A 12,206-nucleotide genomic window follows, 5' to 3' on the forward strand; every position below is an offset into this window, starting at 1 on the left:
AGGACATGAATAAAAAAGGCAATACAAAGATCAGGAAGCTAGGGGTTGACAACCATTGGGTATGAATATGATCAACTTCAAGAGCAAACTGGGCCACAAATCAAAGGTCCTTCCTGGCTGTAGAGGCTAAAGAACATAAATCAATGGGGAAAAAGTAGCCATGCTTGTCATGGTGACTGGCAGAATGAGAGGGATGGCATACTGACCAATCCCTGCCAATCAACTTTGGGATGTTGATGAACTTGACTCATTTTTTCTCTAGAGTGTACATGATCATTTACTAAGCATACTATACTGGTCACACTGGTGGTAACAGTGTGATGGAATTGGTGATAAAACCAGCAGTACCCAAGCCAACATTTCAACAGTTCTTCTCCAACCATTTTATGCACATAGAAATCAGCGACCATCATGCCTTTAACAACAAGAGAGAAAGGAAGGAGGACTAGACTTAAACTAGCCTTATATAGATCTATATACATTGCCTGTATACCTCTATCTAATATCTATATTTATATCTTATCTATATGTCTATAGATATTATCTGTATCTCCAAGGCTCCAGTGCACATGATCCCAAAATCTTCCCTTTGGGGCAATAAGGGATGGCACACACTTAGAAGGCCTGGAGGATGGGCTGTAATTCTGAAGACCTTTGTCTACCATAGAACTCATGGTCCACAGTTTTCAAAAGTTAGCTCTTAATTGGAGCTACCAATGCTACAATGGGAATCTCTTCCCTTGACCTACTCTAGGCTTTCTCTTTCCTCCCGGACTTCCAACAGACAAACCCAAATGTCTAAACCAGTCCCAGTGGAGTAAGTAGCTTTGCTTCTTATTTCCCTGAGTTCTCTCCAGGCTCTCCTCCCCTCCAATTTTAGTATCCAGCACCAAAGACCATCATAGGAAATACCTTGGCTTGTAATTTTAAATTATTTAAAATTTCTTATATATAATTTCTCCTTTTTCACTTACATAGAATAATAATTACCATCTATTGATTGAGTGCCTAATAGGTACCAGGCTATTTGCATACATTATCTTATTTAATCTGCCTAAAAAGAAGAAATTGTCCCCTCTCTCTCCCTCTCTGTTTCAGATGAGAATCTAAAACTTAGAGAATTTAAGAAAATTTCCTAAGGTCGCAAAGCTCATAACCAGAAGCTCAGGATTCAAAGGCATATCTACTTGACTCCAGCATTAGCAGGTGCTCTGCCCACTTTCTCTTCAGTCCCCCCCACCAAACCCCCACCTCAGCTTTGTCCTGTGGGATTAGCTAAACCTGAAAACAAAAACAACCAGGACTGTGTTTAAAATTCTGAATTTCAGATGCTATACTGACCCAGTCCTCTGCCTCTTCATCTCCCTCCTCCTCCTCCTTCTCCTCCTCCTTCTGTTTAGAAACAAACAGATCACAAAGTCTTGGGTTTTGAGGATTAGGAGAAAAATACAATTCTTTACCAGGAGGAAGTCAAGGAACACACTGTTCTCTTTACATGCAAATATCTTAATTACAGCTGGTAAAGAAGATATTTGTATGGAAATTTATGTATCTTTATATGTTATGTATTCAGTTTGCCTCAGGGGGGAAAAAAGCCTTTTACACTTCAGGAGCCCAAACAGGGTCTGTTAAAATGCAGGCCACTGCCAGCCCATCCTCCGCTGGAACAGAGAGGAATGAAAGGAATCCACACCTGGTTCAGAAGCCTAGGATACTGCCTCTGCCTCTCTTTTCTTCAGGATGAGCTCCAGTGTAAACATGCCTCAAGTGCTCAGAATCTTCTGATGGGGCACCTCCCTGTCTTATTTTCTAGTACCTGTCCCTGTAGAAGTAAGGCGGACTATGACAGCACCCGTCCTGTACCTCTCAAGACCATCACAGACGGAAGAAAACAGCCAAATTTCAGAATTACAAGGAGATGAAACCAAGTTTAGGAGAGACCACTGGGAACTGCTTTCAGGAAAAGTATGTAATTTTTTGGCAGGGCAAGGGAAGGAGATACATATATTCCACAGATTCCTCACCAGTCAAGATACACCCAGTGAACAAAATACATCCAATTATCTATGAAAAGGCCATATTGGTTTCAATGAGCTTCTTAGCATTTTCCTAGTGTTATAATATCTGCTTTGTAATATAAACCATGTTTATCTCGCCTAAGAGTATAGGATGAAAGAGACTTACCTTATAGCAGGTAGAATTTTGGCTAGACATAATTGAGAATGTCCCACTTCTAAAGGGTATTACAAATTAGAAAGAAAAAGATAAATCTCTCACTGATAATGACTTCCCTTCGCCACATCTGGAAGGAATAAGGGGGGACCTGTGGAATCCCAGGAGATGTACTAGAATAGAGTGAGCAAACCATCTGTCTGGGGTGGTTTTGATGCTGTTCTGCCTGGGGCCACAGGGGTGAAACAGATGACATTTAAGGCTCCTTCCAGCTTCATGTTTCTTAAAATGAAATGATCTAGCATTTGTTCATCTGTTTCTAACACTCGAGGGATGCACACTGGGATAGGTGGCCTAAAAGATGCATTTGTTAAAATATCCATCCTGACCCTCAATTTTACTGTTCTTCTTTTTCAAGGTTATGATCGAAAACCGTAAGAGGCTTTGAGTGCCCAGGCCCTGGCCTTCAGTTGACCTTCCCAGACCCTACTGATTCTGATGGCTTCTCTTCCACACTCCACTACTACCTCCAGGGCACAAGGCCTCATTGTGGACTTGCCTGGACTACTGCCCTGACCTGCCTTAATGCTCCTGAGTTCCTGCAGTCTATCCTATATGCTACTGCCTGATGACTTGTCCTCACACACAGCCTCCCTCAATGACACACTTTCCATGACTGTCCATTGGCACCCACATCAGAATAGCTGGCCTTTCAAGACCTGCCACAATAGCCCCATCCTTTTTCTTTCTTTCTTTTTTTTTTTTTTTTACAAACATTTCCTTCTATGTATCTTCTACACGTCTGCACTTTCATCCTGTTGAGTGACATGCTGTTCTATATCACCCTCCTGGTTTGCTTGCCTCCAACCCAACCTATCTCCATACCTTTGCTCATACTAACCCCTCTGACAGGAATGTCCTCCTAAAATTCAACCCACTGACTACCCACCAACCACTTAAGACCCACGTCATCCTTCTGATTAAATAGGCTTTTGAAATTGGTAACCCTTTTGTATGATTTTCCTCCCTCTGGCTTGTGGAGGAGTTACAAATTTTCATCCTGCTTTATATTCCCTATGAAATTTTAATTTCCTTGGAAACACAGATTGCTTTCTATTCATCCTCACGCATAGTCAGGGAATTGAATTAAATTCTGTCCCCAGCACACGGACCTTCTCAATGGCTAGAGGATTTGGCACAAGGGGAAATAAACTAGCATGGACAAAGGTCAGCAGATGTACAAAGTGGATTCCTCATTTTAATGCCTAAGGCTCTACCACTGACTTTACTATTGGGAAGTCTCAGGGTCTTAAAAACATCAGCAAGCCTTTCTAAGTTTCCTCCACAAAATGAAGGCTAATAATCCCTGGCAGCTTACTTCTTTGCAAGGTCTCAGAAGACCTTCTTCCTTCCAGGCAGAACATTAAGAGGCTGGTGTGCAAGCACAAAGCCCTACAATGAGCATGTATAAAACAAGCATTTCTCTTTCAGCAGGTTTGGGTGTAAGGGCTTCCATGGTCAACTGATGAGCCACAGAGATGAAGCTATTCATTAAAATTCAGTCAGTCATTCACTGATTCCCTGCTGCTACTATTCTTCTTCTTCACATCACTATTATGTGTGGCTGGAACACATAACACATGCTCTAAATCTTAACTGGGGAGCCTATAGAAGGGGTCCCAGTGATCAGCCCTGCAGGGCATGGAAGCCCCTCCACAGAGTGCTACAAGAGGCCCACAGCTGGGGGAAGACCAGAGGTAGCAGAACACCGGCTCTAAGTGTTTTTCCACTTCAACTGAGGCAGTTTGTGTTTATCTATCTATCTATCTATCTACCCATCTTCTAAGGGCCATCTGAAGAAAATGTTTTACTGCTATGTAAAAAAATGTGTTGGGGGCAGCCCAGGTGGCTCAGCGGCTTAGCCCCGCCTTCAGCCACGGACCTGATCCTGGGGACGCGGGATCGAGTCCCACATCGGGCTCCCTGCATGGAGCCTGCTTCTCCCTCTGCCTGTGTCTCTGCCTCTCTCTCTCTCTCTCTCTCTCTGTGTGTCTCAAATAAATAAAATCTCAAGAAAAAAAAGTGTTGGAAAACTATACATCTAATCCAACCTTGTAAGCTGAGAGTCAAGAATACTGATCTAAATCAATATCACCAAAGTAAGTAAGTGGCTGAACCAGAATCCAGCTCTTTAAGCTCCATCCAAGAAAAGGATCAGTAAAGCTGTCAATGAATCTTCAGACAAAACCGCAGAATACCCATCAAACTCCCAACCAAGTTTCTGTGAAGTGAGAGAAAATAATGCTATTGGGATGGCCAGTACTTGTGAAGAGATGAGAAATCTCAAGACAATGATGAAGAAAGACAAGAAGGGCCTATATTACATATGGTAAACTCAAGTCCATGGCAAGAAAGGTATTTATTCCACATCACTGGTCACAACAGGGACTAAACCTAGGCTTCCTGCCTCTGCCTCTGGTACTGCATACTAGTCACCACATGAGTCACAGGTTGCCAAGACCCCATAAGCAAAGATGGGAGGGTATCTCCCAGCAGTAGCATTCCAAAGCCTCTGTGGGGAGATGCCCAAAATAACTCCTTTACCTCATTACTGGAGTCCCATTGTTTGTACCTCAACTTCTTGGTCATCATGTCCTCTCCAAGTCACTTTATACCAGATTGCTGAAGCGTTCCATGGCTCAAAACACCATATCCCACCCTATGTTAACTTCTGAACTTTGTGGAATGCTGTAGTTGCAGGTTGATGTCCCTAGCACTACCATTGTGTTGGAATAAAGTATAATACAGTCTAGGAAGGTTGGAGGTCTGGAAGTGCTGAGATGGGCACAAGAATCCAAGTAATTCCCATCACTGAAAAAAAAAAAATCAAGAAAGTCTGCCCAGCAATTCTTATGCCCACAAGGCTGATTTTTGTCCACTTACCCTAAGTAACTCAAAGAGGAAGAAGAGGGAAGGGAAGAAAGCAAATTTCAATCACTAAAGTAGATCCAGATATTGTGTGGAGAGACTATTTAAAGACTGGAGGTTGTTTCCTTGTTTCATCTGGAAGAGGATAGGGGGCTGGGATATTGAGCAGCTATGTTCCAGGGCAAAGCAATAACAGAGACTTGCTTGAGAGAACGTTGGCTTTATTCTTGTACCATCAGTCCTATCTCCTTCTATTCTGAAGAAACAAAGCCTTTAGCTCAGTTATCATTACCCCTGGAACTTAGTCCCATAGAGAGTAAAATTTAAGAGACCATAAAACCAGGATCTAAAACCCAGATTTTATAGATGAAAATGAAGCCTCTAACTGGACACATTGAGACCAAGATATCCTAAACAGCAGTCCTGTCCCTCAACACACTTGGAATTCCAACATGTCTGATATTTTTTGGACAATTATTGTGCAAATCCATTGGCTTTAATCAAGGAATCAAGGTTGTAATACCTATAATTAGCACAAATCTATCCTCCACACCTTCCTCCGTGTTAATTCCCTCTGTAGCTTTGTGCAACTGAATGGGTCTTAGCATTTAAGTTGTTTTTCAGATTTCACTCAGGATGTGTGTACTGTGGCACCAAGTCCTACAGCAGACATTCTGGCGACTGAAGCTCAAGCATGCCCAGATGTCTACTTGTGGCCATGTCACTCTGCCAGCATGGGGCACCCTCTTCCAAGGTGGACAGGGAACCTAAGGAGTCCCAAACCTTCCCTTAGCCTCCTAATCTAACCTATATCAGAAAAAGTGGACTCTAATCCTATCTACTTACTCTCTAAAGACAGTGACCAATGTCTGCACAGCGTCAAAGGGTTCCTTTAAGAGTCTGGAGTTACAAGCTACGGACCAAATAGGATTCCTCAGCAGCCTCTTATAGCCTACCTAACCCTCTTCCAGAACACAGGAATCTCTGGAACTCTAGGGCCTCTGAAAGGTGAATGAAGGGTTGCCCCAGGGCAAAGCAGACCATAGGATAGGCTCTACAATAGGGTAGTAGATCCCCTCACCTCTGCTTCAACCATAAAAGTCCTACTGCCTTTAAAGAACAATGTAGCTAAGTGCAGTGTGGTATTCTGAAAAGGACGCTGGGACATTAAAAAGAATATTAGTGGGAAAATCAATAAAGTCCAAACAAAGTCTAGTTAACAATTTACACCAAGAAAAAAAAAATTTATACCAAGGTGGATTTTTTTTAGGTTTGACAAATGTACCATAGCCAACAGTAGGGAAAAGTAGGTGAAGTGCATATGGGAACTCTCTCTACCATCTTTGCAACTTCTCTGGAAATCTAATATTATTCCAAATAAAAACATATTTATAAAAAATAAGAGATGAGTCCATCACATTATTTAGGAATATAAACCTCTTCCTATTGTTCTCCCCCAAATAAATAGGAATACAGGTAACAAATTTTTAAGATATCCAACAATAGCAAAGGAAAGATCAGGCCCAGTAACTGGGCTCTGGCCCCTGGACAGCCTGCATGAGACCCTCATCTTCTGATAGTCAGAATCACTTTTCCTACCATGGTGCCTAGGTCTAAGGAAAACCTAATGGCTGAAACCCCAGGGACAAGCTGGCTAAGCCCTCTCTAAACTGGGCTTACTGGTCAGCACCCCTCAAGGACCAGTATGCCCAGCTACTAACCCTCTCCCAGGCAGTGAAGCAGGAGGTCAAGTCTCCCTACTCTTGGCCTCAGGATGGCTGTCAGCCACTTATCCAGGTGGGGATGAACAGAGTTGTAAGAGACCTACCCTTTTTACACTGTTTCAGATTTCCAAGAGTAACAACTGGACACCTCTTCAGCATGAATCCTACCCTTGGGAGGAACAACTTTTCTGCCTGGTGGGAGCCAACATATAGGCCACACCGTTTCCCCCATCTGATGGGCATCTGCCTGTCTACAGAGAATAGAAAGGAGCCTCAAGAGTTCTGTCCTAGTAGGGCAAAGCCTGAAATATTCCCAGGCTGCCATGACAGGTCAGAAAGTCTAGTCTGGGAATTCAGTATGAGGGAGCTCATTGTTGCTGCACAGTGAAGCCACCATCTGCAACTGTTCTATCACTATACAAGTGCACATTATAATCTCCATCTGCCTGGGTTCTCTGTCTCAAAGAGCTCAGAACTCAGAATCTGAGCAGAGTATAGGGGTGCCAGTTACTGGGTAAGCTTCCCAAAACCCCAACAAAGAGCAAGGAGTATTGGTGGCTCCATGTAATCCTGAAAGTCAGTTAGCTTAAATCACCATCACTAGCTTTTAAAGGTAAAAGTAAATTACAAGTTATTTCATAGCTAAGGCTCTCCTTACCACACTGCCAGCTACTTGATTTTCATCCATGGGCTTCCCCACTTGAGACCAAAAACTAATTAATTAGTCAACTCAAAACTTTGAAAATGTATTTTCTTTTCTATTAACTTGGATTCCCTTTGATTTGGAACATTCCCTCTCTTTCCCCACCCAATCAATTCAATGTGTTTTCTTGTCGGTATGCCTTTTTTGCTTTCCAGGGGGACGAACAAAAGCAATGACAGGCTGGGCTAAGCTCCCCTATTGCTTACAAATGTCATGTGATACCAGGACTTTGCAAGTAGAGGATAAAAGAGGCATCTCAGGATAATCGTCTCCATCTTCAGGATGGGAACAGCAGTGGAACGTAAATATCTTGTCCTAACTTTCCTGATAAATCATCAGACACAGGGTGATATGCTGTGGAATGTTGGAAGAGAAAGTTTTTCTTCACCCATAATGTGTACGAGGTTGCCAGTTGCTCACTACAACCCATGTTCTTCTCTTCTACCTGAGGACATTGCTACACTCCATTTCTCAGCCTCCCTTACAAATGCATATGATTGGGTTCTTGCCATGAGAAGTGACAGGCCCCACTTCCAGGTCAGGTCCATTAACCACATGGATTCCTTCATGCCCATTTCCCCTTCTAGCTGTGGAATGGGAATGGATATCTTGGGTGACCAAGGATACCATATAAGGAAGAGAGTAGAGCTCCATCAGCCTGAATAAGTGTATGGCGGGGAGGCTATTTCTCCCACAAGTTCATCTGCTCATACCGTTATATGACCTAGAAATAGGCTTCTATTTGTGTTGAACCATTATATATATTTTTGCATCTACTTGCTATAGCAGTTGACCTATCTTAACTAATGCACTTAGGTAAGCCTTATTCCAAATGCCCATTTTGGAATTGGGAAGACATTTTTATTTTAGCTCTAATTATAGTAACAGTAATTAATATTTATTTAACATTGATCACCTTAAGAGCTTTATATTAGTTAACTCTTAATCCTCATAGTAAATGAATATGATAGGGACCAGTAGCCCCATTTTTATAGTCTGGGGCACTGAAAGGTTAAATAACATAACCAAGGTCCTATAGTCAGGGATTATAGGAGCTGAGATGCAAACTCAGATAGCATAGGTCCAAAAGATGACACTTGTTCATCACTGCCATTATAGTATCCATAAAATCAAACATTCTACCAGTCAAATCAGTTTACTCCAAATTATTCCCACGTCCTAAGGGTTACCGTTATCATCCTCCTCAGGGGTTTCTAGGCATCCTGATCTGGAATCTCCAGCTTAGAACCCAGAACTTGCTATCATCTGCCAGACCTGCTTTATGTCCTCCAGACGTGTGTCTGCCTAGATTTTGGCATACCTTCTCTCGTATCTCCCAGACACTTGGCTCTATCCCCTATCTCTAACTTCGAGCCATCCTTGACCCAGACTATCAGTCACCTGCCTCCTCCAGATATTGTCCCCAGATACTGATTCTACTCGCTTAGATAACAGACTCCCCACAACATCTGCAAAGACTTACCTCATTTAGGTAGGCATCTGTTTGCCTGTCTAAGTTCCTCTTGGTCTGGCCTAACCTACTTCTTGCCTAACTCTGAACTCCCATTCTGACTTTGTTCATTCATATTGGATGCCTACCAGTGGTAGGCACAGAAGATAACAAGGTGAACAGGCAGGCACACTCCTGATCCTCTGGATGAGGAGGATCAGAGCACAGGGCCTTCTGATCCTGCTCTTCCCATACCTCAGCATATGGCCTCCCCTCCAAATAAATCCCACCCCCTTTCAGGACTCTCAAAACTTTCTTTGATTCTAGATTTGACCTCTAATTTCTTAGTGTCATCTGATATTCTGAGAAAGGTATAATGGTACCAAAAACCCACACTTGTCCAAGCCAATTTAAAAACAATCTCAGGATGGTAGAGTGAGTGACCACAGGAGGAAAAGGTATCTGTCACCAGGCCATAGTCTTAAAAAGAGAGAATAAATGGTCATGGAACTCTAATACAGAGATGTTTGTTTTCTCTTTCTAAATATGTAACAGGAAATTAGCAAGATCGCCTTTGTAAATCGTTTGCATGTCATTCATATATGAGCCAGATGGTACTTTTTAAAGAAATTAAAAATAAAAAAGAAAGAATATAAAAAGGAGCTTATCTCCATCTCTCTCCCTGCTCTTATATATACACCCTGGACTCTGTACCGGGCAGATGAATACTCAGGAGTGCTCACGCACACACACACACACACACACACACACACACACACACAAAGAGGGAGGCCCAAATTATCTGCATTTAACTGAATCAGGCACCAGAAACTAGCAAACTCCTAGGTTCAACAGTTTTCAGTAACCTACAGTAGCAAATCTGTCCCAGATGTCAGCTTGCAGAGAGAATCCTTCAGTGCTCCTGCTATATAATAAATCACTGCATTCCCCCAGAGCCTCAACTGGTGTACCAAACAAAAAAATGTTTTGTAAATCACCTGAACATGAGCCTAGCTCTAGCTCTATGATCATGAGGACCATATAAACACTGACCAGAAGAATAAGCAAGTAAGTACTGATGCTCCAGTCTGTAAGTGGAAACCTTGAGGAGGGAAGTTTCCAGAGGTGGGTCAACTTAAAGATTCTATATCTTTGGGGCAGCTGCATGATCCCAGTTTATTTTCCAGTGGCCAGAAGATCTTTCTCTCTGACCCAAGAATTACATTTGGAAATCAGGTTATCCCTGTGCTTCTCCTGCCTTGGGTATGTAGGAAACAATAGTTTATCCAGTAAGCAATGTATTCTAGGCTCTTTACACAAATTAATTTGCTTAACATCAAAATAATTCTGCCAAGAGACTATATTTGTCCTCATTTTTTTAGTGGGAAAACTAAAGAGAGATTATGGGAGGTGCACTGGGGTCCCAAGGCTGCTAATGGTAGTGTTAGGTAAGATTAGGTCCCAAAAAATAATGCCTTGGTCACTCTGATGTTTTCCAATTTGGACACGAGACTTTGGAGTTCATTACTGATATGACCTCTAGAAAATCTGCTTCTACCTTTTGTTTTACAGAGGGCGAGGGAGGGGGAGCTGTGAATATATTAGGATGTTGTGAGCAACTGAACATGAAGATATGATACATACTACTCTTGGAATATGGAAAACATAATATCTACCCACCATCAGTGGGATATGCAGTTTTCTCATAGGGCACTGTTTTTTACTACAATAGCTCTCTTTTTTATTTCATATTCCTTGGGACCAAAGACACACATTTTCAAGCCAGTTGGCCTCAGCTTACACCTGGCTTAGAATTCATGAGAAAGGAATTGCAGATACCTGAAGAGTGAATGTTTTCTACCTCACTCTCACTTCCTCAAGTTCCAATCACCCCTGGTACCCACAGAAATGACATGGATTCATCCCTTCTTGCTCTCCTAGGAGTAAAGAGCATCAGTTCTCAGTTGTTAAACCAAGGGCAAAGCATTATCATGTGATAACAGATAGATGTGATTTTTAGACTCTTTAGAATCAGAATCAAGAAATATTAAGAAATATTGCACCCAATTAATGGGTGCAAACTTCAAAGCTGAATTTGCACCCATTCTGGTCAGATATTGTTTCCCAGGACCGTGGTAAAGCCAGTTGAGAACAGATTTTCATAATGACACATCTGCCTCAGAAAAACGATGATCCGTCCCATGCTTTTATCAACACCAACATAAATCTGAGCTCAGCCAGATAAGCCAGCAAACCCCATTACAGAGAGCACAAAGGCAATTAAATGGTGCCAACTCCAGCTTGACTAAAGAAATCTATGGCCCATGGGCCCTTAGCAACCACACCAATGTCTCTGTTGGAAATGAGTAAAAAAAAAAAAAAAAATTAGTCTAGATGCTAAAGAAATATTCTGCTTCGATGTTTCCTGCCCTGGCCATCCATCTGTGGTTACTGCTACACTGTGTTCCCTTTGTCATATTTGGGGATGTTGGACAGGGTGGGTGGCTTGAGAAACTGCCCAACTTGCTTAGACATACTACCTTCCCTGCTGTTTGGTCTACTTTGCCTCATTATTTTCTCCTGATAGTATATCATCTGCCATCCTTTGGTTGTACCATGCACACATCACTTTCTAGCCACTGAAGGCATTTCTCAAATATTTCATTTTTCTTCAGGCCATGGCTAAAATGAAATGTCTTGAGTGACCAGTTCTAATGTCTAGGCAATGTTGTTTAAGCAAAGCCATCAGGAGCATGTAGATAGAACTGAAATGCACATGCCAGCCCCAAACTCCCAGCCTTGTAGTCCACCATGCTTAAGCCAATAAGACAATCCTATCTGGGCTCTTTGACTCACAATATGATCATTCATTCCCTACAAAGAAGACAAAACCAATGGCTCCCATGCCTCTTAACTTCCAGAACTGTGTCCTCCCCTCTTCATATACCACTGATCCAAATTCTTCACTCATTCAATGTCCCTGAAGTAAATCTTCCATATTTCTTGAGGTATGTAGCTTTCAATCAGTTTGCAAAGGTTAGGGCACCTCTGCGTCTCAGGCTTTACCCATATTTCCCTCTTTTGGGGTAAATTATACTCATGCCCACTTGTCCTTTCCCTGGCAGTAATAACACTGTCAAAACCGTTCAGTAATCCACCGAAAGTGGCTTTCCAAAGACTAAGAGAAAAAAATAATTCTGGGAGCAAAATAAGATACCTCTTAACATAA

General features: G+C 42.2%; 1 protein-coding gene across 3 annotated transcripts in view; it reads right to left on the bottom strand.

Moving 5' to 3' along the window:
- Nucleotides 1-12,206, bottom strand: part of NTRK3 (neurotrophic receptor tyrosine kinase 3) — a 384,145-nt gene that overhangs the window by 43,913 nt on the left and 328,026 nt on the right. The window lies entirely within an intron of this gene.

The sequence above is a fragment of the Canis aureus genome, chromosome 2, assembly GCF_053574225.1.
Source record: "Canis aureus isolate CA01 chromosome 2, VMU_Caureus_v.1.0, whole genome shotgun sequence".
In the NCBI taxonomy this organism is placed as follows: Eukaryota; Metazoa; Chordata; class Mammalia; order Carnivora; family Canidae; genus Canis; species Canis aureus.